We start from the raw sequence: 27,609 nt of genomic DNA, 5'->3' as shown, positions 1-27,609 counted from the left end.
TTTTTTTTTTTTAATCTACAGGTGATTAGAAGCAAAAAATTAAGGGAGGAGAGATGAAACTGGAGGTACAGAGTCATACACACTGACAGGGCACTGGAAGCTAAAAAGTGGAAAAGAGGAAACTAAACAAGCTTTGTATGTGGCATTCCAGCGTTCTTTAGTATAAACGCTAACAGGTTCACAAATTTTAACAAAATACAATTTGAAAATTGATGCTCAAGCAAAACTCTGCGAAGTCATCGAGAGAGGATACGTAAACTTTTAATAGATTTATTATGCAATGGCAATGATTTTTAGTTTTTTAAAGATAATTTTACAGTGTCTTTCTTTTGCCTGTGCTGTGTCTTCGTTGCTGCACGTGGGCCCTCTAGCTGTGGGAAGTGGGGGTGCTCTCTAGTTGCAGCACGTGGCTTCTCACTGCAGTGGCCTCTCTTGTTGGGGTCACAGGCCCCAGAGCACCCAGGCTTCAGTAATTGTGGTTCCTGGCTCTAGACCCCAGGCTCAATGTTTGTGGTGCATGGCTTTAGTTACTTCCCAGAGCAGGGATTGAACCCATCTCTTCTGCGTTGGCAGGCAGATACCTTACCACGAAGCCACCAGGGAAGCCCTATTTTTAGTTTTTAAAGCAAAGATTACATAAAAGTCAGAAAGATTCAAAGGGAAAAGTGATGATGCATTCCAGCTGAGCTTCCAGATAACTGGGATACGTGCATTATCTGGTGTAGCTCACTCCCTTACAGTGGGAAAGCCATATAAACAAGCTGCTGCCATAAGTGGAAAAGCAGTACTCAGAATGACACAATGGAACCTCTCGCCTTTCCTGAGTATAAACTCATAAAGACCATGCTCCTTGCATAGCACGTAAAGCCCGGCAGGATGTTTCAAAGTGGCCGACCCACTGTCGGCGTGTGCTCTGTCAGTGTGCACACGAACTTAGGGAGCTTTTCACAGCGTGAGTTTCCTCTCCGCCCTCCGCAGCACAGCCCCACACCACCATTCTGCCGCCTCCTGCAGCCAGCATGAGCTCCTCTGCCACAAACTTACGACCGCGTTCTTAGACATTCAAATAAAGCTCACTCAGAAAACATTCCTAAATAGGGCACAATGCTTAAACTGAACTGGCAATGCTATAAATATTACAGGGCCAAAGTATATTTTTGTCTTTCTCTATGCCAGACGCTGTTAAGCCAACTGTTAATACACAAACTTCTTTGTTGTTGTTGTTGTCAAGGAGGGTATGCAGCTTCTTCAGGACTATTTTAAATTCTGTGCCTCATTTCACATAAATATTTACCCAAAGGAAGGTGTTTGACAGTGAAAAATTTATGCAGTGTCATAATGCTTTTACACAGAGCAGTATTTTCACTGTATAGACCTTGCTGAAGATATAAAAAACTCCCCCATGGAAATCCCACTGTGAGAAGAGAAAGAGGAAAAAGGAAATAGTATCATCATTCTTCAAAAGTTAAAGTTTATAGAAACAAAATGTCTTTGTCAAGAGACCCAAAGAGTTTGTCCTCTGTTTAAAAATATGTTCAACTCAGCAATATCAATGGAAAAAATAAAGAGTAATGGTGGATTATTTTTAAAAGCCTCTGAAAATAAGTATGTGATGTGAAAGTGTTAGTCATTCAGTCGTGTCCAACTCTGCAATCCTATGGACCATAGCCCACCAGGCTCCTCTGTCCATGGAACTTTCCAGGCAAGAATACTGGAATGGTTTGCCATTTCCTTCTCCAGGGGGTCTTCCCAACCAAGGAATGGGACCTGGTCTCCTGCATTGCTGGCAGATTCTTTACCATCTGAGCCACCAGGGAAGCCCCAAAATAAGTACTGTATATATTTTACAAATAAAAAAAAACATACTTTAACACAACCTCTGAAACAGAGATTAAACTATATATATTAGCATGGCTACATTGGAATATTTAACAATTAATAAAAACATGTTCAGGGAGAATCACAGTGAGGCTATTAGTGAAAAACATGTCTTTTAAATGCTGTTCTGACTTGTATAACAATAACGTTTCTAGAGACTTTTTGGAAATATTCTAGAAACATCATCTTCCAGTGGCTTTGCCTGCAATGAGTAAACATACCCTGAAAGCAGTGATAATATACTAATAACCAATATAAATTAAACACCTCTTATGTGCCAGGCACTGCATTTAGCACTTTACATTCTGTGATCTGAGCCTCGCAACAACCATAAAAAAGATTTTCTGTAAAAAAATATTACTTCCTCTACAGAGAAGCTGAGGCTGGGTATTCAAAGCCCCACCAGCTGCCAGGTGAGGGTATGAGGATTCAAACCCTGTCAGTTTGACCACATCCGAGAGATCTAGTGGTGCACCAACCCACTCCTCCAGCAGCTTGTGGCCTATTGGCCATGGTGAATTTCAGATACTCAAACAGTAGAGAGAGCCGACCTCATCTGAGGGGGTGGGTACATTCTCAGACACCCAGTGGATATTTGCAACTGCAGATAGTACTGAGTCCTACACATACTGTTTTCTTTTCTTATATATACATATCTATGATAAGGTTTAATACATAAATTAGGCACAGTAAGTGATGAGTAACAATAACTAACAATAAAAGCAGAACAATTACACTGCCATAAAAGTTATATGAATGTGGTCTCTCCTAAATATCTTATTGTGCTGTGTTCACCCTTCTCCTTTTGATGACATGAGATGATAAAATGCCTAAGTGATGAAGGGAGGTGAATGATGAAGGCATTGTGACCTAGTGTGAGGCTACTATTGACATTCTGACAGCACCTCAGAAGGAGGATCATCGCTTCAGGTGATCCTGGGTCATGTAGCTATGACGATGTCGATGGCTAGATGTCAGAAGCAGAGGAGGTCGGTGGTTGGGGGTGAGGATGAGGGGCAGGATGATGGAGTGGGATTTCATCATGCTACTCAAAATAGCATGAAATTTATTTATTTATTTAAAAAAATGGGGGGTGCACCATGCAACTTACAGGATCTTAGTTCCCCCAACTAAGGATCAAACCCATGCCCCCTGCAGTGGGAAGGTGGAATCCTAACCAGTCGGACTGCCAGGGAATTCCCTGGCATGCAATTTAAAACTTATGAGTTGCTTATTTGTGGAATTTTCCATTTACTATTTTCAGACTGAGGTTGACCACTGGTAACTGAAACTGAGGAAAGTGAAACCGTGGATGGGGTGGACCACTATATGTATATAGGTGCTCTGAAAGAAAAGTAGAGAATGCTTTTAGAGAGTATAAAACTCAGGCTATCAGGGGAGAATGTGGAGTAAATGATCCTTGGCCTAAGAGGTATTAGTTAGAAGGAGTAAGTCAGGCAAAGAGATGGGGAAATCTCCAAGCAGCACAGGGAATGTAGGGAAAGGACTTGAGGCAGAAAGTGGATTCTGCTAGTGAAACAGAAAGAAAATGAATATATCTGAAATGTATTAGCTAACAGAATGGAGGGAGATGGGCTTGGACATGCAGACCACGTGAGGAATTTTGTATCTATCCTGAGTGCCGTGAAAACTGATTGAAGAGTTTTGAGTAAACAGAAGAATGATGCTATTTGCAGTTGAAAGTCCTCCGGCTGCTGATTGGAAAAAGGACTGAAGGATGGGAAGAGGGCAGTCTGAAGACCACTGCAGGAGTCCCAAGTCACTGATGCTGATTCCTGAACTGGTGGTGGCAGTAAGGTTGGAAGAAAGAGAATGAGCTTGAGGCGTCTGTAGAAGTAGATATACAGGACTTGGTGGTGGATTAATTGAAGAGCGAGATCTAGAAACCTCATCAGAGGCTTGCCTTAAGTCAGTGCTCAACTCCTTCCCACTTTTGTTGTGTCTGATGGAGATCAGCCCTTTTCAGAGTTAATACCAATGCAAATATCTTATGAAAGGATAACCATGGATGTAACAGTTATTGGTTAGTGGTATTAGGTTGTAAGTGTAACTAAATTTTCTTGGTGTTTCTAGGTGGGAGAGGTAGACAAAGAGGTGGGAAAAAGCTATCCACCACTAAGGAACAGCTGTTAAATTTCCCTTACAAAAGCTCCAAGCTGCAGATCCTGGGGGTTGTCACTGTGTTGGAGAACATTAATGGTTAGGACAGAATTCACAGTTCAAATGACAGATCGAATCTAAAAGCATGTTGATGTAATACTTTCTCATTAATTTTTATGGGACAATAAAAAGAATTATCTTTAAAAACAAAATAGTAAATGTTATATGTATATATATATATATATACATATATATATAGACATATACTATTATATTGGAGAAGGAAATGGCAGCCCACTCCAGTACTCTTGCCTGGGAAAATCCCATGGACAGAGGAGCCTGGTGGGCTATAGTCCGTGGGGTCGCAAAGAGTTGGACATGACTGAGTGACCAAGCACATACTATTAAATACAAATATAAAAATACATATATAGTAAATCACAAAACCAACATATATTAATGCTATTTATTATTAGGCACTTATTTATTAGAATGCTAATAATTCATAACATTAAAAAATTAAAGGTCAAGTCTACAACAGCAGAAATAAGTAATTAGGTCCAGTATCAATGGTTGGAGATTAGAGGAATCATGTTCCAAGACATATTTTTTGCCCACATTCCGCGGGTATTTTAGTTTAGGTTCTGAGATTGATTCTACAGACTGCTACTAAGGTGATTCTCTGCGAGATTTAGTCTTCTTTTCCTCAGAATCTTTCTATATATGGCAATAAACCACTTCCCAATGGCCATGTGGACAGTCTCTATGTCAGTATATGGAACTGAATACCTGAGTATTGAATTGACTAGCCAGAATTCATATAAAGAAGAAAAGTCAAAAGAGTGAGGGTGTTTTAAATCTGTCAATGTCAATAACATTGGAGAGAGTGGGGGATGTTGAGCCTGGAAAAGGGAGACTAAGGATAACTATCTTAACTATCTTAATATATATTAGAAAGCCTGTCATGTGGCCACAAGACCTTGTGTATCCACAAGGCTCAGTGGATAAGGAAGTAAATTTATGCTCAATGTAGAGAATGCCTTTCCCAGTAGAATTGCTCAAAAGTCACACAGGCTGTGGTGGCTCACTGTCAGAACAGACAGTAAATGACTATTTTTGGCGTCAACGTTCTGTAAAGTTCTATCAGTTTGGCTAAATTGGTTGTCTGGCAATATTAGAAAGTCTGTTTTAGATTCTAAGTCTCCTTGTATTCCTAAGATTCTTTATGTAACTAGCAATGCCTTTAGCCCCCATTCTCACCGTTCTAACAGTCACAGGTTTCTATCTGGTGCTTTGGGTAGTTCACTGGCATCACACTGGGGGTTGGGAGCAGCTTGAAGCTACACTAAGGAATGAGTGCATTCTATTTCTCTGGCTACAGTGACTGGGTCAGGAGTGAACACGTGACTTAATCCAGACTGATATCTTGGGGATTCTGGGACAAATATGGTTTACTCCCACCAGTTATGGATAAGAGGCATGTGGCTTCAGTGATAACTGGCAGTCATCTTAGGATCCCAGAGGAGATCTTATATAGAATGAAGAAACCAGGACACCAAGCAAAGAACTGGAGCGAGAAGGACCCAGACCTGGGCAAGTTGTGGACACCAGTAGATCGAGCCATGCCTAAAGCTGCCTTTCTCAGCTTTTCAATCATGTGGATTTTTCTATTACATGAGCCAGTGAAGTTTATTTTTGGTTTAAGCAGTTTGAGTGTGTTTTCTACACATGTAAACAAATGATTCCTAACTCCAATTCTTATCCAAATATGTGTAAAGTCATCCATTCTCAGAAACAGTGAAAAAGAGACAAGCTGCATTTTGCATGCAGGGATCCACTTAAAAACCAAGAGATCTCTTAATCCTAATCTATGAATCATATAAACTCAATTTATGTCAAAATCTGGCTTCTGTAACCATCAGTATCTCTTTTGGGACAAACTATGTTAATCAACACTGCAACTAAATATTTACTAAGGATTTAAAACAGATCTAAAGCAGTCTTACAGAAAACTTTTCCTCCTACTTGCCTAAACTTAATCCTTCTTCCTCCATGCAGGGATACTGTCAATGAAAGAAGCAGTTACAATCAACTTAGACATCCTATGGGCTAATGACTTTGTGAACTGATATTAAATGCTTAAATAACTTCTTGATTTACTTAAAGTTTTGATAACATCTCAACACTTAGAACTGTAAGAACCTTAAACTATTTTACATGATGTTTTCTCATCTTCTGTATTTTTATTTTATAGAATTTGGCTTTTGATTTCTGTATCAGTAGGTCATCCTCAACTGGTTCAAATTTTACTGTCCTTTACTTATCTGTGTCTATATGTAAATTAAAAAATGAAACCACAGTCATCCACTAAAGCCAAATGTTACCATCGACTTTGCTTCCCAGCTGCTGGTTTGTGGTTCATTAAAGTGTTAAGATACTGATTTTTTTTTCCTTCAATCCTCCGGGCAGCTATGCAGGGCCCAGACAGACCCAGACCCTAGATCAGAAGCCAAAGGCCAGAAGCAACCTTGTCTGTTCACCCGAAATGCAACAAAAACATTTTCATTTCCTATGTGTAGCACCACAATAAAAAGTCCATGATGCACTACCCTAAATAGCAGTGCTCAAAGATTCTATCTTGTTCCTCTTTTATTGAACTTGGTAGATTCTGACTCTGGAAACCTATAAAAAATATTGTTTTGCTGGCATATTGGTAAAGGAAGCTAAGCTTTCCTTTGAGTTTGAATTCAAAGAATTCCAAAAACTCCAAAATTTACTTTCTTTTTCAGTATTGAGATAAAATATTCTCACTTGTCTCTTTCCCTTGAAAATTGTTTTTATATTCTTTTACTCCCTCTTAGGAAAATGAATTTTAGCAAGTGTTGGCTGTAAAAAAAAAATGTGAATTTTCAGGGTAGAGCATATTATACATGACTCATTAACAAGATCCTACAGTCTTGTAACACAGAGATGTGAGAAATGTTGCAGAGATAAAACAACCTGGCCCTTGGAGAACTTGTAAGGGACACTGCAGAAAGAGGGGAATTTCTTCCCACGATGATGCCAATGAACTACTAAGAACCTGCCTGTTATCCTCATTAGCAATGGTTATTCAACATTTCAGATTTTAAATTGCAGAGAGAAAATTCTTATATAGGTGCTCTCACGTTGCAACTTACTGTTGACATAGGAAACACCATTTTATGGCAAGCACTAATCCTAAGTAGGGTCTGTGCCCAGTTTCCATGAAGATGTCTTGGAAATCTTATCCATGAGTCAGGATAAAGTAATTGAATATCAATAGTACCAGAAATCTGGCAATTTGTTGGTTAAAGTTTAAATTTTTCAACTGATCAATTGCTTCAAGATGCTTGCTTTCAAAGGATAAGATTTCTTACTTTATTAACAATAACCAGTCAGATACAAGCTCAAAACTCTGCTCTGTTTCTGAAGTCAGGACAGGAAACTTTTCAGAGCACTTGTTTTTCCTAAAATGGAATATTCCTTTGAATCTCACACTAAGTGCTGCCTTTTTCCTTGTGAGGTCAGCACGGCCTCTATCTCAGAACACAGGTAGGTCAACGAAAACACTCTCATGTATTTTCAAACATCATGGGATCTTTGAGGTGAAAACTCTTATACATAGTTGAAAGCGCTATTATTAGAAGTCTTTTTGGAAGCTTATACCATTTTGGTCAGAACGAAGATACCTGCTGAAGAAAGAGATTACAAGGCTGTGGGGAGGCAGAATCAAATGGTTTAGAGCAGCTGGCACTCTGCTTAGGCTGCACTGCACCTTCCAAAACGGGGAATAAAACAGAGTCGTTTAAAAGCATGTTGAAATTTTGAGCAGTGAGAAGTGTTTAGTTCAGGGGAAAACAACGAACTTGTATTTGTAGAATTCAAATTAATGACTGCTATAGTAAAGAGTTTTCAACCAGGAGATAAACAAATATTTGCTGATTTTTAAATTACACATGAGATTGACCCTTACTGACCCCAGTTGTTTTTGTTTCAGTCACTAAGTCGGGTCTGACCCTTTTCGACCCCGTGGACTGCAGCACACAGGCTCCTCTGTCTTCCATTGTCTCCCAGAGTTTGCTCAAATTCATGTCCATTGAGTCAGTGATGCCATCTAACCATCTCATCCTCTGTCACCCCCTTCTCCTCCTGCCCTCAATCTTTCCTATCAAGGTCTTTTTTAATGAGTTATCTCTTCATATCAGGTGGCCAAAGTATTGGAGTTTCAGCTTCAGCATTCATTCCTTCCTTCCAATGAATATTCAGGACTGATTTCCTTTAGGATTGACAGGTTTGATCTCCATACAGTCCATGGGATTCTCAACAGTCTTCTCCAGCACCACAGTTCGAAAGCATCAATTCTTTGGTGCTCAGCCTTCTTTATAGTCCAACTCTCACATCCATACATGACCACTGGAAAAACCATAGCTTTGACTATACAGACCTTTGTCAGCAAAATGTTGTCTCTGCTTTCTGATACATTGTTGGTTTGTCATAACTTTTCTTCCAAGGAGCAATCGTCTTTTAATTTTGTGACTGCAGTCATGATGCTCAGTGATTTTGGAGCCCCCCAAAATAAAATCTGTCACTGTTTCCACATTTTCCCCATCTATTTGACATCTATTTACTTTGGCCACCTGATGTGAAGACTTGACTCACTGGAAAAAACCCTGATGCTGGTAAAGAATGAAGGCAGGGGGAGAAGGGGACGATAGAGGATGATATGATTGGATGGCATCACTGACTAGATGGACATGAGTTTGAGCAAGCTCAGGGAGTTAGTAATGGACAGGGAAGCCTGACATGCTACAGTCCTTGGGGTTGTGAAGAGTTGGACACAACTGAGAGACTGAACTGAAATGAACCGATTTGCCATGAAGTGATGGGACCAGATGTCATGATCTTAGTTTTCTGAATGTTGAGCTTTAAGCCAGCTTTTTCACTCTCCTCTTTCATCTTCATCAAGAGGCTCTTTAGTTCCTCTTCACTTTCTGCCATTAGAATGGTATCATCTATATATCTGAGGTTGTTAATATTTCTTCCAGCAATCTTGATTCCAGGTTGTGCTTCATCCAGCCCAGTATTTTGCATGATGCTCTTCATATAAGTTAAATAAGCAGGGTGACAATATACAGTCTTGACATACTCTTTTCCCAATTTTGAATCAGTCCATTGTTCCATGTCCAGTTTTAACTGTTGCTTCTTGACTTGCATACAGGTTTATCAGGAGACAGGTAAGGTAGTATGGTATTCCCATCTCTTTAAGAAATTTCCAGTTTGTTGTGAGCCACACAGTCAAAGACTTCAGCATAGTCAGTGAAGCAGAAGTAGATGTTTTTCTGGAATTGCCTTGCTTTTTCTGTGATCCAGTGGAAGTTGGCAGTTTGATCTCTGCTTCCTCCACCTTTTCGAAATCCTGCTTGTACATCTGGAAGTTCTCCATTCATGAACTGTTGAAGCCTAGCTTGGAGGATTTTGAGCATTACCTTGCTAGCATGTGAAATCAGCTCAGTTGTAAGGTAATTTGAACATTCTTTGGCATTGCCCTTCTTTGGGATTGGAATGAAAACAGACATTTTCCAATCCTGTAGCCACTGCTGAGTTTTCCAAATTTCCTTACATATTGAGTGCAGCACTTTAACAGCATCATCTTTTAGTATTTGAAATAGTTCAGCTGGAATTCCATCACCTCCACTAGCTTTGTTCATAGTAATGCTTCCTAAGGCCTACTTGACTTCACACTCCAGGATATCTGGCTCTAGGTGAGTGATCACATCATTGCATTATCCAAGTCATTAAGACCTTTTTTGTGTAGACATCCCATAAGTGTCTGAGGCATTTTTTGGCAGTCCCAACCAAAGAACTCTTGATTCAGTGAGCCAAAGGAATGGAAAGAGATCCATGGAATACAGGATGAACTGGGTGTGGAGCTGGTTTCTGAGAACCTGGGATCCTACTGATTTGCTCTCGGAATTTGCTATGCCTCACTCCCAGCTATTTCTGATCTGTGTAGCAGACCTGAATTCTGCCTACACTTTATTATAGAGAAAAGAAGTGATATCAATTCATTTCAATATAGGATTTCTTTTTTTCTTTCTTCCAGGGAGAGTCAAGCTTCTTGGGAATATGGCATAGATGTATAAAATTTTTCCAAAGGAGCCTACTATTTTTTAAGTGTTCAATAAATATTAAAAACAAGAATAACCTAATGACCTAATGTACAATCCTACAGAGTCCTTCAACTTAAGGAGCTGAAAATTCTCATAAATTGAAATGTCAGCTATATAATAGTTTAGTATCATAGCAAGGACCCAAACTAGTAGTCAGAAGGCCTATGTTCACATCCCAGCTCTGCTATTGAAAGCTCTATAAATGCAGACAAGTCACAAACTTTTCAATAGTCAACGTACCTACTTATGAATCCCTAATTTCTCAGATTTACTGTAATAATCCAACAATATTCTTTTAAAATTGGAAGGCCCTATAAATTGAACATCTGTATAAGATGTGATGGTATTCTCACATCTTAGTTAACATGACTTACTAGATGTAATTTAAGATACTGTATAATAATTAAATATTTATTGAATATAGCACTCGTTTTAACTCTTAATCCAACTCAGAAAATATTACTTTGAGTCATCATCATGGGTAAAGAATTCACAAGGCAGATATTCCCTATCCTCAAGGTAGTCATAATCTAACAAAGATGACAGACCCAGATATAACCACTCATTTATTTGGCAAATATTTGCTGAATTCTTACTAGATAACAGGCACTGTTCTACAAATATGAAAAGGTCCTGTACCATGACATCAAGAAGCTTGTATTTCAGTAAGAAAGGGAAAATTTTTTTTTAAATTTGCAAATTATTCTGTACAATATATGAATGCTTTAATGGAAGTATGCATAACAGTTTAAGAGTAGAAGTGGGAAGGAAACAATGGGGAAGACAAGAAGCTACTAAAACATGATGACTAGTACAACTGATGAAAAGCTCAAGATAAACTTTATGTTAAAACCCCACCTACATGACTTTTTCCAAGTTACTTGGTTCCTCTATTAGTTTCTAGACAGGTAAAATTGGTGGGGGGGATCGTATTATCTTCCTCATAGGGCTTCTTTGTGAATTAAATGAGACAATGCAGAAAATAGTATTGCACCTAGTGCATGATAAATGCTTAACAAGTGTTTAATTACTGTTATCACATATATGTCCCATCTATATTCTCTCTGAATGCCTAATAAAATGTTATATATGTAACTGGTTCTCTAAATTCTTAGCTACAGTCCTACAGAATCATTATTATGAATGTTAATCTAAAGGATTATCATCATAAATATCTATTCCAACAACAGAATACTGAAGAGGTAATTTCTGTTCACTAAATTAATACCATCCACTTACTTTCTTAGTCGTTTGATTTTTTCTTCTATGAGCAGAACGAAGAAAAAATAAATCAGAAATAAAATACATATATTTATAAATCATTGACTGGATGTTCTAATCAACAGAATCTGACTTAAGCCAGATAAATCTATTAGTTATGATAATCACTATATATTTTTATTTAAAAAGCTCATGTATACTTTTTTGGAACTTTCCATCATAGTTAATGTAAAATTATTGCAATTTTGTAGGCTCTTGGGAGATAACTGAAGGATTCTGTACACATACACACAAAAAAACTTGGATTTGAAGAAGTCATTTATCTAAAGTGAGAGGTAGGATTCAAGAGGAAGAAATGAGGTATGCATTTTTCTATTAAAAATCAGAAACCAGCTCTTCACTACTAGGGAAATTAACCAAATATATTTCTTTTTCTATATTATTAGCCAAAATGAGATAAGAAACTCTTGATTTTAAAGCTTTAAGAGGCATTTGATTTTCTAAAAGGACAGTCTGAATTCTTTATTCTGATATAAATTTAAAGATATAAATGACTCAGTTACTCATGCAAAAACATTAATCTCAATTTTTAAAAGATCTAAAAAACTGTCCAGTTTATATTTTTATGACAAATAAAAAATAGCATTCAACTGACATTTTTTCCTATATGCATCTATTTTTTTACTCTAGTTTTTTTGAGATATAATTGACATATAGCACTGTACTGGTTTTAGGTGTACAACACAATGATTTGATATATGTATATATTGTGAAACAATCACCACAATAAGCTGAGTTCATATTCATCACCTCACAAAGTTACAAACTGATTTTTCTTGTGGTGAGAAGTTTTAAGATCTTACTGTTGTGGCCACTTTCATATATATGATACAGTATTGTTAGCTATAGTCACCATGCTGTACATTACACTCCAGAATTTATTCAACCAACTTCATTTTTTGCTTCTGCTCACTCCCTTTTTTCCTTTCCTCTCTCCTTTCTCTTCCCCTCCACCCTTCCCTCTTTCCCTCTTTTCTTTCATCCTTTCTATTCCTCCTCTCTTTCTTTTTTCCTTTCTCTTTATCCCTACCTTTCACTTTTTTTCTTTATATAGCCAGGGACCAGGATCTTTCCTAAGTGCTGGCAAAGAAATAGTCACTAAGATAGACATGATTCCTTCCTCAGAGCTTACAATCTTCTATGGAAAACTGTTAATTTAATGAATGTTTTTATCACAACATTAGAAGTGCGATAGGCATGCAGGTACAGCATAAGACAAGAGCACTCTGCTGTGGAATGTTTAGTTCATGAACAAGAAACAGTTCATTATCCAGGGTTTTCAAAGTTGCTTTACAATATACTATGTAGGTATTTATGTATAAGTATATAGAAACAAAACTACAACATAAGCAGACTTTGACTCACAGTATCCCAGGGTGATTAGGTTTAAGTATCTTGGCTCACTTTAACGGGCTTAATCTTCTTCGCCAGACATTTATAAAATAAAGGAACAAATAAAAGAAGGTTAAAGACAAAAAAAAAAACTATCCTTTTGTATCTATGTGGGGATAACCTGAAACTTTTTCAGTAATGCCTAACCTTTCTAAAGAAATGTCACTGCACACATTTGGATGTCTGAAACTAGTCTGGATTTTCAAGTCTCAAAGTATCAGTTATGACCTAATAAGACCTATGCCATCTGTTTTCTTCTTGCTTAGAGAAGCTTTTTTTAGTTTATTCTAGAAGGACATATTTTAAATGTATTTCTTCCCACACAAATTTATATGTAGGTTGGCAAGCTTTCTCAAAGATCAACACTTCTGACTTCATCATAAGTCAGAAGTGTTTTTTTTTTTTCCCTACAGTATAATCACCAATGACTGTTTTTCAAATGCTTTTTATAAGTTTTGATCCTGACCAATTAGCAACTAAAGCCTTACATGGACTGATTAGTTCTGAACAAACAAACCTCTTGCCATAAAATATCAACACTTCTTAAAGGGTAACACATCAGCAATTACGGTTCAGTTCTAATCTACTGTGCCTACTTGTCTTCTGGGAAGATGGCGGCCGGCCAGGCAGGAATATCCAGGCTTGTTTGAAAGCTCACTCTGGTTGCCTAGCAAATCTCCTGTCATGGGAGTCGGGCAGCCTGGCCTCTGCAGATCCTGAGCACCCAGCAGACACCCTCCTTCTCTCAGGTTGAGGTCCAAGCACAAATGCTTTTTAAATAAGAGAATAGTTTCTCCTTTTCTGTAATCAGCCCATATACATTTTTAACACAAAGCATTATAAAGTTTGAAATGGGGGGAAGTTTAATATTTCTAGATCAATAGAGTTTCCTTACCAATTTCTATATAATACCAGCACAAGACATATAAGCAGAATGCCTTTTTTTTTTCAAGATGGATAGCAAAACTAAATTTTCCAAAAACTCAAATTATATCCATAGAATATATATGTAAAACTAACAGCAGTTACTAGATATCTTGTAGCAGCAACAGCCTTTGCAAATTCTCAGTCATCCATGGAACATTAAATATCCATCATTTTCCAAAGTTCTGTCATGATTGTAACTCTTCAACCATTTTTAGAAAAAACAAACTCTAGAATAACATCATTAAAAGCAACCCTGGGTCAGCATGGCCACCAGTACGTATCATAATGCAGAGTCAAGTCTCTACATTCATAGAGACATAATATATTAATAGTACTATCTTGCAGGTATACTACTAGAATGTCTAAAATGCAAAAGATACATTTTTCTTGACAATTCTACTTTTCTAGTACAGAATGCTAATCAACGACAGACTTTCTGTTTTCCCCTTCCTTTCTTTCTCCCTCTCCATCCCCTCCCCTCTATCTCTCTTGTGCAATTTCAAGAAAGTTCTGGGAAGCAGCTTGCTGATGGAAAAATATTGTCTGAGAGTCAGGGCACTTGAATCTAGACTCTTCTCAGACACCACCTGGTTGCATAGCTTTACTTTTCTGCACCTCAGTTTCCTCATCTGAAAAAGGACAAGATTGGCCAAGGAAATTTTAGGATCCTTCCTGGTTCCAGCATTTTATATCTTGGCTCTAGTATAAACTGAAGAGAATCAGCAGCCACTATGAGTTGGAAAAATAAGAGTAAAGGTCGGAATAATGTCAAATCTTGGAAGTTTGTTTAAATGCAGAAATATCTGTGGCAGGAATCTCTTCTTGCTCCTCCGCCCAGCACCTGCTAGGGTCCAGGCAAGGCTGTGCATGTTGGGCAAACTGGTGACACAGGGCTAGAGGAGGTTTTGTGTTCCACTGACGGGAAAGAAGGAGAAGACTCCAGGAAGAGAATGGAATAGATGACGTCTTCCTCAGTACACCTCTAAGAAAGAGGTGTCAGTCTGCGGACTGGGATGGTTCAGAGGGGGAGTCCCTGCTGCTTCTGTGTCTGCCTGCTAAGGTGGAACCCAGGGAGGGCAGGGAGGGCTTTCTGACTTACTACGGACAGACAGATGTGAGGGGAAGCAGACCCCGCTGCTAGGCTTCGGCAGACTTAGGAGAGCTGGAAGACAGCACCCTGGCTCCTCCAGTGAAGGTATATTTGGCCTATAATAGTAATAATTTACCTTCATTACTGGAGAAGGAAATGGCAACCCACTCCAGTATTCTTGCCTGGAGAATCCCATGGACAGAGGAGCCTGGCAGGCTACAGTCCATGGGGTTGCAAGAGTCGGACACAACTTAGCGACTAAACCACCAACACCACAGCCTTTATTACAGTTTATAACTTATAGCATCTTACAGTTTTTGTCTCATTCAGTCAGTTCAGTTGCTCAGTCGTGTCTGACTCCTTGCGACCCCATGGACCGCAACACGCCAGAACTCCCCGTCCATCACCAACTCCCAGAGTTCACCCAAACTCATGTCCATTGAGTGGGTGATGTCATCCAGCCATCTCATCACCTGTTGTCCCCTTCTCCTCCCATCTTCAATCTTTCCCCGCATCAGGGTCTTTTCCAATGAGTCAGCTCTTCACATCAGGTGGCCAAAGTATTGGAGTTTGAGCTTCAGCATCAGTCCTTCCAATGAACACCCAGGACTGATCTCCTTTGGGATGGACTGGTTGGATCTCCTTGCAGTCCAAGGGACTCTCAAGAGTCTTCTCCAACACCACAGTTCAAAAGGATCAATTCTTTGGTTCTCAGCTTTCTTTATAGTCCAACTCTCACATCCATACATGACCACTGGAAAAACCATAGCCTTGACTAGATGGACCTTTGTTGACAAAGTAATGTCTCTGCTTTTTAATATGCTGTCTCAGTTGGTCATAACTTTCCTTCCAAGGAGTAAGCATCTTTTGATTTCATGGCTGCAATCACCATCTGCTGTGATTTTGGAGCCCCCCAAAATAAAGTCAGCCACTGTTTCCACCGTTTCCCCATCTATTTACCATGAAGTGATGGGACCAGATGCCATGATCTTAGTTTGAATGTTGAGCTTTAAGCCAACTTTTCACTCTCCTCTTTCACTTTTATCAAGAGGCTCTTTAGTTCTTCTTTGCTTTCTGCTATAAGGGTGGTGTCATCTGCATATCTGAGGTTATTGATATTTCTCCTGGCAATCTTGATTCCAGCTTGTGCTTCTTCCAGCCCAGCATTTCTCATGATGTACTCTGCATATAAGTTAAGTAAGCAGGGTGACAGTATACAGCCTTGACGTACTCCTTTTCCTATTTGGAACCAGTCTGTTGGTCCATGTCCAGTTCTAACTGTTGTTTCCTGACCTGCATATAGGTTCCTCAAGAGACAGGTCAGGTGGTCTGGTATTCCCATCTCTTTCAAAATTTTCCAGTTTGCTGTTATCCACACAGTCAAAGGCTTTGGCATGGTCAATAAAGCAGAAATAGATTTTTTTTGTGGGACACTCTTGCTTTTTTGATGATCCAGCAGATGTTGGCAATTTGATCTCTGGTTCCTCTGCCTTTTCTAAAATCAGCATGAACATCTGGAAGTTCACGGTTCACATATTGCTAAAGCCTGGCTTGGAGAATTTTGAGCATTACTTTACTAGTGTGTGAGATGAGTATAATTGTGCAGTAGTTTGAGCATTCTTTGGCATTGCCTTTCTTTGGGACTGGAATGAAAACTGACCTTTTCCAGTCCTGTGGCCAATGCTGAGTTTTCCAAATTTGCTGACATATTGGGTGCAGCACTTTCACAGCATCATCTTCTAGGATTTGAAATAGCTCAACTGAAATTCCATCACCTCCACTAGCTTTGTTCATAGTGATGCTTTCTAAGGCCCACTTGACTTCACATTCCAGGATGTCTGGCTCTAGGTGAGTGATCACACTATCATGGTCATGAAGATCTTTTTTGTGTAGTTCTTCTTTGTATTCTTGCCACCTCTTCTTCATATTTTCTGGTTCTGTTAGGTCCATACCATTTCTGTCCTTTATTGTGCCTATCTTAGCATGAAATGTTCCCTTGGTATCTCTAATTTTCTTGAAAAGATCTCTAGTCTTTCCCATTCTATTATTTTCCTCTATTTCTTTGCATTGATCGCTGAGGAAGGCTTTCTTATCTATCTTTGATGTTCTTTGGAACTCTGTGTTCAGATGCTTATACCTTTCCTTTTCTCCTTTGCTTTTCACTTCTTCTTTTCACAGGTATTTGTAAGGCCTCCTCATACAGCCATTTTGCTTTTTTGCATTTCTTTTTCCTAGGGATGGTCTTGATCCCTGTTCTCCTGTACAATGTCACGAACCTCTGCTCATACTTCATCAGGCACTCTATCAGATCTAGTCCCTTATATACACCTTTGAATACTGTGCCTCTTGTAACTGACTGTATTTTTCTCCATGCTTTGACTGCTAGAAAGTTCAGAGCCTAACCTGCAGGCTGGCTCTCAGGATATTGTGTGTTTTTGTACAGGTGTGAACTGCTCCACTCCAGGATGTGCTATGTTCCCTTCTGAGTAGGTGTCAGAACCATTTAATCAAGGCAGAAGAAACAATCTGTTAGTCACCCTTATTATTCTTTCCTCCTACATCCAATGGATCAACCTAGTCTTTCCACTGCGTGACCCAGACATTCCTTAACCACGTCCTGTTCTCCTCAACCCACTACAGCTGCCACAGTTCACCTCCTCACCATATTCTATAGTTGCAGTAGCTTCCCAGCAGCTCCAGACATGTATAAAAAAGCAAAAGATTTTTTTCCTCTCCTGGATGGCTCAAGAATTATGTGAATCAATTCCCCTCTCACTAATGCTTTGACTAGCTCACTATTAGGACAAAACCCAAGGTCTGCATCCAGGCTTACAAAGGCCTCCCTAGTCTGGCCCCTGACCACCTCTCCAGGTCACCGCCTGTAATCCCCAGCGCTGTCCTGCACTCGCAGACCTCCTCACACACCCACTGTGCCAGGCCTGCTCGCCGTCTCAGATACTGTTCCACTTGCATCTCTCCTCCTCTGCCTCGAGAAAATCTACTGCTGTCTCCCCGATAAGACTACATTTTGGAGGTAGTGTGTTAGTCACGCAGTCATGTCCGACTCTCTGTGACCCCATGGACTGTAGCCTGCCAGGCTCCTCTGTCCATGGGATTCTCCAGGCAAGAACACTGGAGCGGGCTGCCAGGCCCTCCTCCAGTTGGAGGCAGTCTATGTCTAATTGGGCTTTGTTTTCCCAGTACCTAGCAAGTTGGGGAGTAAGAAGGACAAATTACTATATATAAAATACATAAGCCACAAGGATATATAGCACAACACAGGAAACACACCCAATATTTTATAAGAACTACAAGTGGAATATAACCTTTAAAAACTGTGAAACTATTTTGACCCCCTGCAGCTTATATAATAATGTACATCAAGTATACCTCAATGAAACAAAACATTGGAATTTTTTAGACATTTTTAAAATTTCTTGGAATTGTGAAACATCAAGGTTGGGAAACTGTCACACTGAGATTTCAGGATACCAACTCTGTATCTATAATTGTAACCTGAACCCAACAGGCAGAGTTAACAGTCATACATGGCACCCCTAAGTTCATGGGGAACTCTTACTTATCTCTAAGATAGATCCCACCTCCCCTTCCTCCAAATGTACTGGAGACAGAATTAAACTGACCTAGTGATGTTAATAATAATTAAATACAGCTACATTCAGGAACTCTGTTAGAATTAGACTTTAATGAGCCTAAAGGTAATAATAAATGTTTCTCTGAGAAAGCAAATGAGTTCAAGATATTTCGGCTTTGGCCTCACACACAGATCATAAGCCCTGATACCTGGGGCCTGTATTAAATGTAGAACTTCCGATATTTAAGTAATGACAATGAACTGTGACTAGGCAAGAAAAAAAAATGCAGTAACTGGAATGGGCTTTGGGGGGGTGAAAAAAAAAATCAATGCATTATTTCCAAGTAGGCTGGGCTTTTAAGGCCAACAATCAAGTGATTTGAGGCTGGCACACTAGTGGCTGCTGAGTCTAGGCAGCAATTCACATCTGATGCATATGGCTGAGTAATAAACAATATCTGACGCTTCACATGCTAGTAAGTCCAGGTACTGAAATCGTATTTCCTTGTGTTCTCTTGCCAAGTCAGCAATATTTTCCATCCTGATGCTTCTCTAAATCACATTTGTTTAGTTACCGTGGCACTGAAATGACCACATTCTTGAAACTTTGGTGCCCTCCACAAAATTAATTAGACTGTAAACAGAAATTCTAACGAAGTGGTGCATCTCACCATGTGATGGAATTAGCAGTGCAGGTGGGAGCATATGCCGTGGAAGGAAACGGACAATCACCCTCACTTGAGGAAAAACGTCGGTTATTGGATCACTACAGCTACAAAGGCTGTGTACTAGGTTTTATGTGCCTCGGATAGCAATTTGCAGAATAGTTTTCCGAATCCTGGTCGTATGTTGGCTACTCACCTTCAGCGCACAACACTGGGGCTTTTGCAACTGAGAGGCTGATGGAAACAAGGCAGGAAAGAAGCTGCCTCGCTGCCTGCAGAGGGGCCTAGAGGAAAACCCCCCTCCGATCAGCGCAGATGCCAGCGGGAGAGACCGCCACTTCCTAATCACTGAGCTTCACTTACCTGGCCAGAGAAGACATACTATAAGAGGGAATCTCTCTGGATCTGTTTGGAGATCCCTCAGCCCTCCGCCACGTCCACCCAGAAATGCTCTGTCATCCACAGCGGGACCAGCACGGATGGCCCTGTCAAGAGCCTGAGAAGGTGGGCAGGAGTGCGCGGGAGCAGGAGTGCGCGGGAGCAGAAGAAACGCCGGCGGGCACAACTCCTCCAGCACTGAGCGAGGGCTCGGCCTTTCTGCTCTGAACCCCTGCTGGCTTCTGTGCTGCCGGTACACTAGGCGCACAGGTGGGGAAGTACTTCTACCACGTGGTTATTAGCAATGAATTAACCCTGAATGCTTGCGGCTTCGTTCCATCCCGCATAATAACACCTAAAAGGCAATGCCAAATTAAAAAGTTCTATACTCCTCACTGCAATTGTGCCACGAGACTTTCTTCTGCTGATTCTAGATCCCCATACTCTGCAAATAAAAAATGGGCAATGATTTCTTGCAGACCTCTACCATCCTAGAGTTAGGGCATACCCGTGACAGAGGGATTGTTTTTGATATGTCTGTAATTTTGCATTGATCTGTTGGTCCTTAATCCACTGTAGAATGCTACACAGCCATACAAAGCCCCTGGGTACTGCCCTTCACATTTAAAGCTTTGATTTACTGAGAGATGTGTAAAACTTGATGTATGTAGGCAGCTCCTGTCAACTCTGTGGGTACTAAAACACAGATTACATAGGCGAGCAAATTATTCCAGCTGAAATCAGCATTAACTGAAACTTAGAATAACAATCCCCTCAAAACTTTCTTGAAAAACTTATCGCTCCAGTGGCTTTTGTCTCATGGTTTGTTCTGTATGTATTTAGTACAGCCTATTGAGATATCTGTCCTTTCCTCATGCTAGGAACTTTTCACAAGCAGAGGTTCAGAAAGTTAAGGAAAGGAGCCTCGTCATAGAGGGGCACAAAGGTTTGATGATAGAGCGTGTCCTCTCCAGTGGGTCTGCAGTCTGTAGCTATGCCCTCAGCTATACTCAACAGCCAGCATCTGTATGCATCTATGTTCAAGGAGGGATGGCACAGGTCAATTAACCACCTTTTTTTTTTTTTTTTTGTATTTAGATCTAGGGAGCAACCTTCAAGGTCAATATTTGGACTATGTGTGAAATTTGACTAAAACACCAACTATCTGAAGTTGTCACCATGTTGTGTGTATGGCAGAGATTTTTTCCCCCAAACATGTGTGAGGAACTTGGATATTGCAGTTCTTTTATTATATATCCATGAGATGTATTGCTTTACTTACAGGATTTACTTTGTACTGTAACACATATCTATAATAAAAAAATGCTTGCATAGATAAAGCCAACCAGTCCAAAAATACATGGTGAAAGTGTGTAGATGATATTTCCAGTAAAACCATCTTATTTCTTCCTAACAGCCTGAGCTTCTTAGCTGTCTGAAGTCCCTAACATAAAGTGATTCTTGTAGGACATGAGTTTAAAATGTAAGACAATACTTCATCTCTCCATCCTGTTACAATAGCAGCAATTAAATTCACAACTAACAGAAATCAGAAAATGCCAGGAGTTAATGTACTGGAAAAGACTGTTAACCCTCTTTGGTTTTATAAACAAATATAATATATGTCTCTTTGTATAAACATGTACATCCTAATCAAATATTGGGTAGAACATATATAGGTCCCATAAACATGTAGGTAGAAAAGAGTTAAAAGCAAAACCTATTTGACCATCCTGTCAAACTAGACAGTAAACAGTTGGGAGTTTCCTCAGGAAGTTTTTCAGGAGGATAAAGCAAGAAGTACCACCAATCTAGCATGTTTTTACTTGCAGAAGGGATCAGCTACCTGTGCATCTTGGGGCAGTCAGCCAATCTACTTTTTTCTCCAAAACTGAAGCAGTTCTTGAGGGAAGGAAACAGCTCTGCACATCCTGTAAAGGTATGTCCACTTCAGAGAGTATCTGACTAGAACTGGTAACAAAAAGAACTTAGCAGTAACAAATTTGCATGTGGTTAACTGGAATTACTAAGTGGCTAAAACAATTAAGCTGAAGTACAAAAAATGTTTTTCATGTGAGCTTTCCCTTGATCTTCACTTCTCGCTTATTTGTTTAAGCATTCTATGAGCATATGTTAGTCACTAATGATGCAAAGATGAATTTAACACAGTTGCTACCTGCAAGGTGATCCCCGGGTAGTGAAGGAAACAGCCATATAAACAGGTAATTATGAAATAATGTGTTAAGTAACAATGATAGGCACACAGTACTATGAAAATAGAGAGCTAATTCATTCAGGGCCAAGACACCTCACCATCTGAGGAGGGAGAGAGTTGCATATAGAGGGAGAAGCCAGAGTGAAGACAGGTGACCCAAAAAAGTATACATACATGCATATTGCATATATGTGAAAAGTAAGCAATTGGTGTTACTAGAGTTTAAAGCTCAAATAGTAAGAAGGAAAAAAGATAAGGCTAAAGAATTAGAGCATCATTGATAAAGGATCCATTTTCCCAAAATTAAACAGTATTTGCTTTAGTCTGAAAGGAACGAGGAAACACTGGAGGGTTTTAATCAGCAAGGGCCAGTATGTGTTTTGCCAGCATCACAATAGCTGGCAAATGTGTGGAGGACAGATCTGAAAGTAAGGTTCTAGGGACAGAGACATGGACAGCATTATCGTAATAAAGGCAGGAGAATCTCAAAGGATGCAATCACAGAATGAGAAGGCAGTGAAACCCTATAGCATGCCAACACTTAGAGGCTAGGTAAAGAACTCAGGTGGATTTTAATAACCATCTTCCTTGGCTAGAGGAGATTCTTCTCTTTTTAAAAAAAAAACTTTTTACTTTGTATTGGGGTATAGCTGATAACCTGGAGGATGGCATGGCAGCCCACCCCAGTACTCTTGCCTAGGGAATCCCGTGGATGGAGGAGCCGGTGAGCTGCAGTCCACGGGGTCGCTAAGAGTGGGACACGAGTGAAGCGACTAAGCATAGCACAGACAGCATAGCTGATTAACCAGTTCCCAGGTGGTGCTAGTGGTAAAGAATCTGCCTGCCAACACAGGAAACATAAGAGATACAGTATTCTTGCCTGGAGAATCCCCACGGACAGAGGAGCCTGGCAGGCTACACAGTCCATGGGGTTGCAAAGAGTCGGACATGACTGAGGCAACATAGCGTGCACGCGTAGCTGATTAACAGTGTTGGAATAGTTTCAGGTGGACAGCAAAGGAACTCAGTCATACATATACATGTATTCATTCTCCCCCAAACTCCCCTTTTATCCAGGCTGACACATAACATTAAGCAGAGTTCCATGTACAGAGTTCTATACTGTAGGTAGAGGAGATTATTCTTGATTTGGCCAGTGAGCCCACCTACAACCTGGTTATCCCATGATTAGATTGGTGTTCAAAAAACACATGGTTTCATATGTGTATTTCAAACATACTCACTTGACTTCAGATTTATTTCATCCTCAGCAAAACTGTTCCAGTATGCAATTTTAATAAAGTTGGAGTATGAAATGCATATTTCTTATTAGATCACACTAAAGCTACAAAGAGTTTTCTTGATGGTTAAATTACCTTGCAGAGGAGAGAGAAAGAGTGCAGCCAACAACCGCCTTTCCTCTGTTCCATGCTGGGTTATTTATTCTTAGAGGCTGTGTACCGTCCAGGACAGAACAAGTACCTGGTGGTGTGCCCGCTGTAGGTGCCAAGAACTGTTGTATCTACTCTGTGTGAAGCTGGATCACTTAGATAACAGTTGTTTTTCTTGATGTGGGTGATCTCACCCACTTCAATGACTTCAACCACCAGCTGCACACAGATGAATTCCAAATCTTTCCCTCTCTCCTGAGCTCTGGAGCCTTACCCATAATTGCCAACGAGACACTGTGGATATTCTCCAACAATCTCCCACTTCAAATGCACAAAAGTAAGCCTGTTATCCTCCTTGTATACCTCTTCCTTCTTCTATAATCACTACCTCCAAGCATGACCCTAAAATTTGCTCAGTTACCCAGGTCAGCTCAGATTCTTCTTTCTCCTACACTACCTGTATAACCACCTAATCCTACAGAATCTAATTATTCTGATCAAGGGGCTTTATCTCCTCTTTTCTACTTCTCATCCTCTGTCTTCTCCCAGCCTTGAGGTCCCTCACCCAACCAATCCTGTCTCCAGGGCTTGATCATATTATTCCTTAAAGGTGTAAAATGGTTTAACGGATTCTCATTGCCTTTTGAAAATTCTAGCTACTTCGAGGTCACAAGTCCCTGAATGAGGTGGCTCCTGCCTAACTCCACAACAATGTATCTCATCTGTAGCTCTGCACCCGCAGGTGCCCCACTCATGCACACCCCGAGGCCCTGGTTGCAGCAGACTCTTGCACTCAGAGGATCTTACAGGCCATGCTGGTTTATGCCTTAAGGCCGCCCCTTCTTAGAACATGTCCTGTTTGCCCCTGCTCCATCCAGACAGAAGCCTTCCTGTATTCATGCTTCAGTTTACGTATTTCATCTTCCAGAATACATTCTGATCACCCCTGTATATGCCCCTTTTTTCTCCATTATCGTCTACACCATTGTCTACAAAAACACTTAGAACATCATATCATACTAATTGTATCACATATTTGACTCTTTCTATAATAATGCAAGCTTTTAGAAGAGAAGAACTTTTTAATATTCATCTTTGCATCCCAGGAGCCTAGTTTGATTCATGGCACTCCCTTAACTGATGTTCATTGACACCAAAGCAGTTTTTAAAAACTGTATTCAGATGAATACATCTTTCTCTTTTCCTTTAATTACTTTGTTATTTTGTAGCCAAAATATGGGGCTGGGGGCTGACTTAGTATGGTGACTGCAGAGACTGAGGTCAAAGTCCAAGTCTACTGCAGATGGCTGATAGAGCACAGACCTAAATGACAGGGAGGCCCAATCCAGACTCTGAAGAATAAATGTCATGCTCTCTTAGCACTTTCTGTCATGTCTGTCCCTTATATTTGCTCTCCCTCACTCAGTGTAAGTATTCACAAGTCTTTTTGAATAAGTATTCAAATATTTTTAAAGATCTCATTGTGTTCACATGAGGAAAGCATTATCTGCATTTTCAAACAACATATTCACACTGGGAGCATCTTGCTAAAACTGGCAAAGCAAAGAGCATTTCAGTTTGATACTGCTATAGAAATCTTAAAATGTATATTTAATTTTATGATAGCTTAAATTTTAAGCTAGGCAGTATGGTTGGTACAATTATATTTTTATATGCAATTCGATGAACTTAATCTAAAGTAGTCATTGAGACACCTGAACAAGAATTAAATCATTTCTAATTTACCCAGTAATCACTAACATAACAATACATGTCATATCTTTTGGCAAATACCAAACTAGATATACTGAGTTTAAAAGGCAAGTGAAAATCTCATCCCAATGTTTGCATTGTCTTTTTTAAAAAACAAGGAACAGCTTATTTTATCAACAAAGTAGATTTAGGAAAATGCAATCCATAAAATTTCCTTAAATTACTCTCTTGTTCCACAGAGTCTAATTAGATTCTGTTTCATTATAATTTTATCTGAACTCTATATGCTGTGCACAGCCTTGTAAATGAGTCATAGCATAACTATTTCCACTTTGTAGCCAGTTCTCCAGAGAAGCGAAGGAGAAAGGCAACAACTGCCTTTTAAGGAAATCAAACCTGTTTCTAGAGATAAACCTCTGTCCATTTCTATTCCAACGTATTCTCAACAACCAAAAAATAGAACACTATAAAATACAGATCTAATGGGTGAGCCACCTGGGCAAGTATATCTGTAGGTTTATTTAATGTTTCTCCTGTGTTATAATCTATTACAGATAAACACATTACATAAACATGTGCACCTGGCCACATGTGAAGTGGTGAAAAATGAAAGGACATTTCTTTATGTGAACACTGAAACATCTGGTTGCAGTTCAGGATTATATTTTGGCTACTTTATTAAAGAAATTTGTTTTCAAAAGTAAAACAGAAAACTTGCAGTTTCTAGGAAACTTGTAAAACATGGAATTTGTATTGCAAAAAATCTGAATAGAAAGCTAAATAGGAAAGACTGTAAAACATAGGGCCACGCAGTAAACACTGCTGAGTTAGCTCCTCGCTGCCCAGCTCTATAATTGATGGAAAAATGATCACCTTAATTTGGACTTCTCTCTAACTCTGCTCATTCACTGAATTTGAAAAGTGAGAGAATATCAAATTTTAGTATATGGCGGCTTGAAATTTAGCTAATTTTCCAAATATTTTGCAATTGTTTTATTCTCCTTACATTATACCAAAATATGCCTGCCACCAGTCTTTTTCTCACTGTCTTAGAATTAACTAGAAAAATGACTTCTGGCATAATCAATTTTTTCTTTTAAATAAAGCACAAGTGATTGATATTTATCCATTACCACAAATTCATTTTTACAGACTGAAATATTTTTAGTATTGTTCCCTGGAAGTCATACATAAAAAGGAACACACATATACATGTATGTACATACGGCCACATAGTATAAAGCTAGGTTTCATTTTTTTTACTAAATTCTTTCCTACTTCACTGATCCAAACAACAAAGCTACAGCTGAAGAATTCAAAAATTAAAAAACTGGATTCCTAGTTATTGTCACAACACCCTGATGCCATTATTAAGTCAGAAAATTGCAATGGCTGAATTCTATAAATGTGAGGTGGTGGTGGCAGATGGCAGGGGATTGCTTTTAACCAGGTTACTTGTAATCTCCAAGATGATTAAAACAAAATTTTTGAAAGTAGCAGAAATTTCCTGGAATTGAAAGAACACCATTTTTTAAGAAAAATAAAAAGGTTTATTGTAAACAATAAATCTAGAAAAGATCTTGGAAAAAACACTTTAAATAATAATTACAAAAACTCAGATCTTACAGAAAATATAGATGTATATTTCTTAGACTTTAGTGTAATAAAAGATTTTTCTAACAAGATCCAAAAAATTAATTATAAAAGAAGATAATTGATACATTTGGCTATATTGAAATTGTTGCTCATCCAAAGAAACCTTAAATAACCTGAAAAGGTTATAAACCTTGTGAGTTCATTTAGTATACATTCAACTGACAAGGTTTATTATATGAAGAATGGGTAAAGTTCTTATACTAATCAGTCAAGAAGGACACAAATAACCTAAAAGAAAAATATTCTAAAGATATGAAAAAGCAATTCACAGAATAAAAAACACATATTGCCAAAAAGCAAATGAAGAGATATTTGAATTACCTTGTGGTCAGAGAAATACAAATCAAGACCACAAGAGATAATATTTTACTGCCAAAAGAATGGCAAAAATTAAAAAACCTGATCAAGTGTTGGAGAAGATGTGGAGGTATAGGGTTCCTTAGGCATTGCTGGTGGAATTGTAAGTCATGTATCTATTTGAAAAAATAGTTTTTCCTCCTAAGCTGATCACTTACAAACCTGTGACCCAACAACTCTACTCCTGACTTTATAGCTAAAAGAAACCCTCACCCACTTGCAACAGAAGATGTTCTAGCAGCACTGCTCAGAACAGCAAACACCTGGAGCAGCCCACATGTCCTTTGAAAAGAAAATGATAGGCAAACTGTGAGATGCTCACATAGTGGAAGGTTACACACCCAACACAACAAACGAACAGGTTGCAGCCATATGGATATAGGCCAGTGGTAACATTATGAGAAAAACAAAATCTCCAAAGACTAAATGCAGTACGATGCCCTTCATATGAAGTTAAAAATAACTAAACTTAAAATATCTCTTTCTTAAGAATGCATAAATATTCAATTCTGTCTCAGTCCTAAAGAAAGGCAATGCCAAAGAATGCTCAAACTACCACACAATTGCACTCATCTCACACACTTAGCAAAGTAATGCTCAAAAGTCTCCAAGCCAGGCTTCAATAGTATATGAACCGTGAACTTCCAGATGCTCAAGCTGGCTTTAGAAAAGGCAGAGGAACCAGAGAAAAAATTGCCAACATCCGCTGGATCATTGAAAAAGCAAGGGAGTTCCAGAAAAACATCTATTTCTGCTTTA

The 27,609-nt window shown here is 39.2% G+C and overlaps 1 protein-coding gene and 1 long non-coding RNA gene across 4 annotated transcripts in view; one reads left to right on the top strand and one right to left on the bottom strand.

The window, feature by feature from the left end:
- Positions 1-21,457, top strand: part of LOC110128806 (uncharacterized) — a 76,837-nt gene extending 55,380 nt beyond the window's left edge. The window contains exon 3 of the long non-coding RNA XR_011482556.1: positions 21,351-21,457. This is a non-coding gene — a long non-coding RNA (uncharacterized lncRNA). The remainder of the gene's footprint in view (positions 1-21,350) is intronic.
- SYNPO2 (synaptopodin 2) overlaps positions 1-27,609 on the bottom strand; it is a 205,830-nt gene that overhangs the window by 147,845 nt on the left and 30,376 nt on the right. The window lies entirely within an intron of this gene.

This window comes from Odocoileus virginianus, chromosome 21 (assembly GCF_023699985.2).
Source record: "Odocoileus virginianus isolate 20LAN1187 ecotype Illinois chromosome 21, Ovbor_1.2, whole genome shotgun sequence".
In the NCBI taxonomy this organism is placed as follows: Eukaryota; Metazoa; Chordata; class Mammalia; order Artiodactyla; family Cervidae; genus Odocoileus; species Odocoileus virginianus.
The sequence above is the reverse complement of the archived record's forward strand: the minus strand, read 5'-3'. Positions and strand labels throughout refer to the sequence as shown.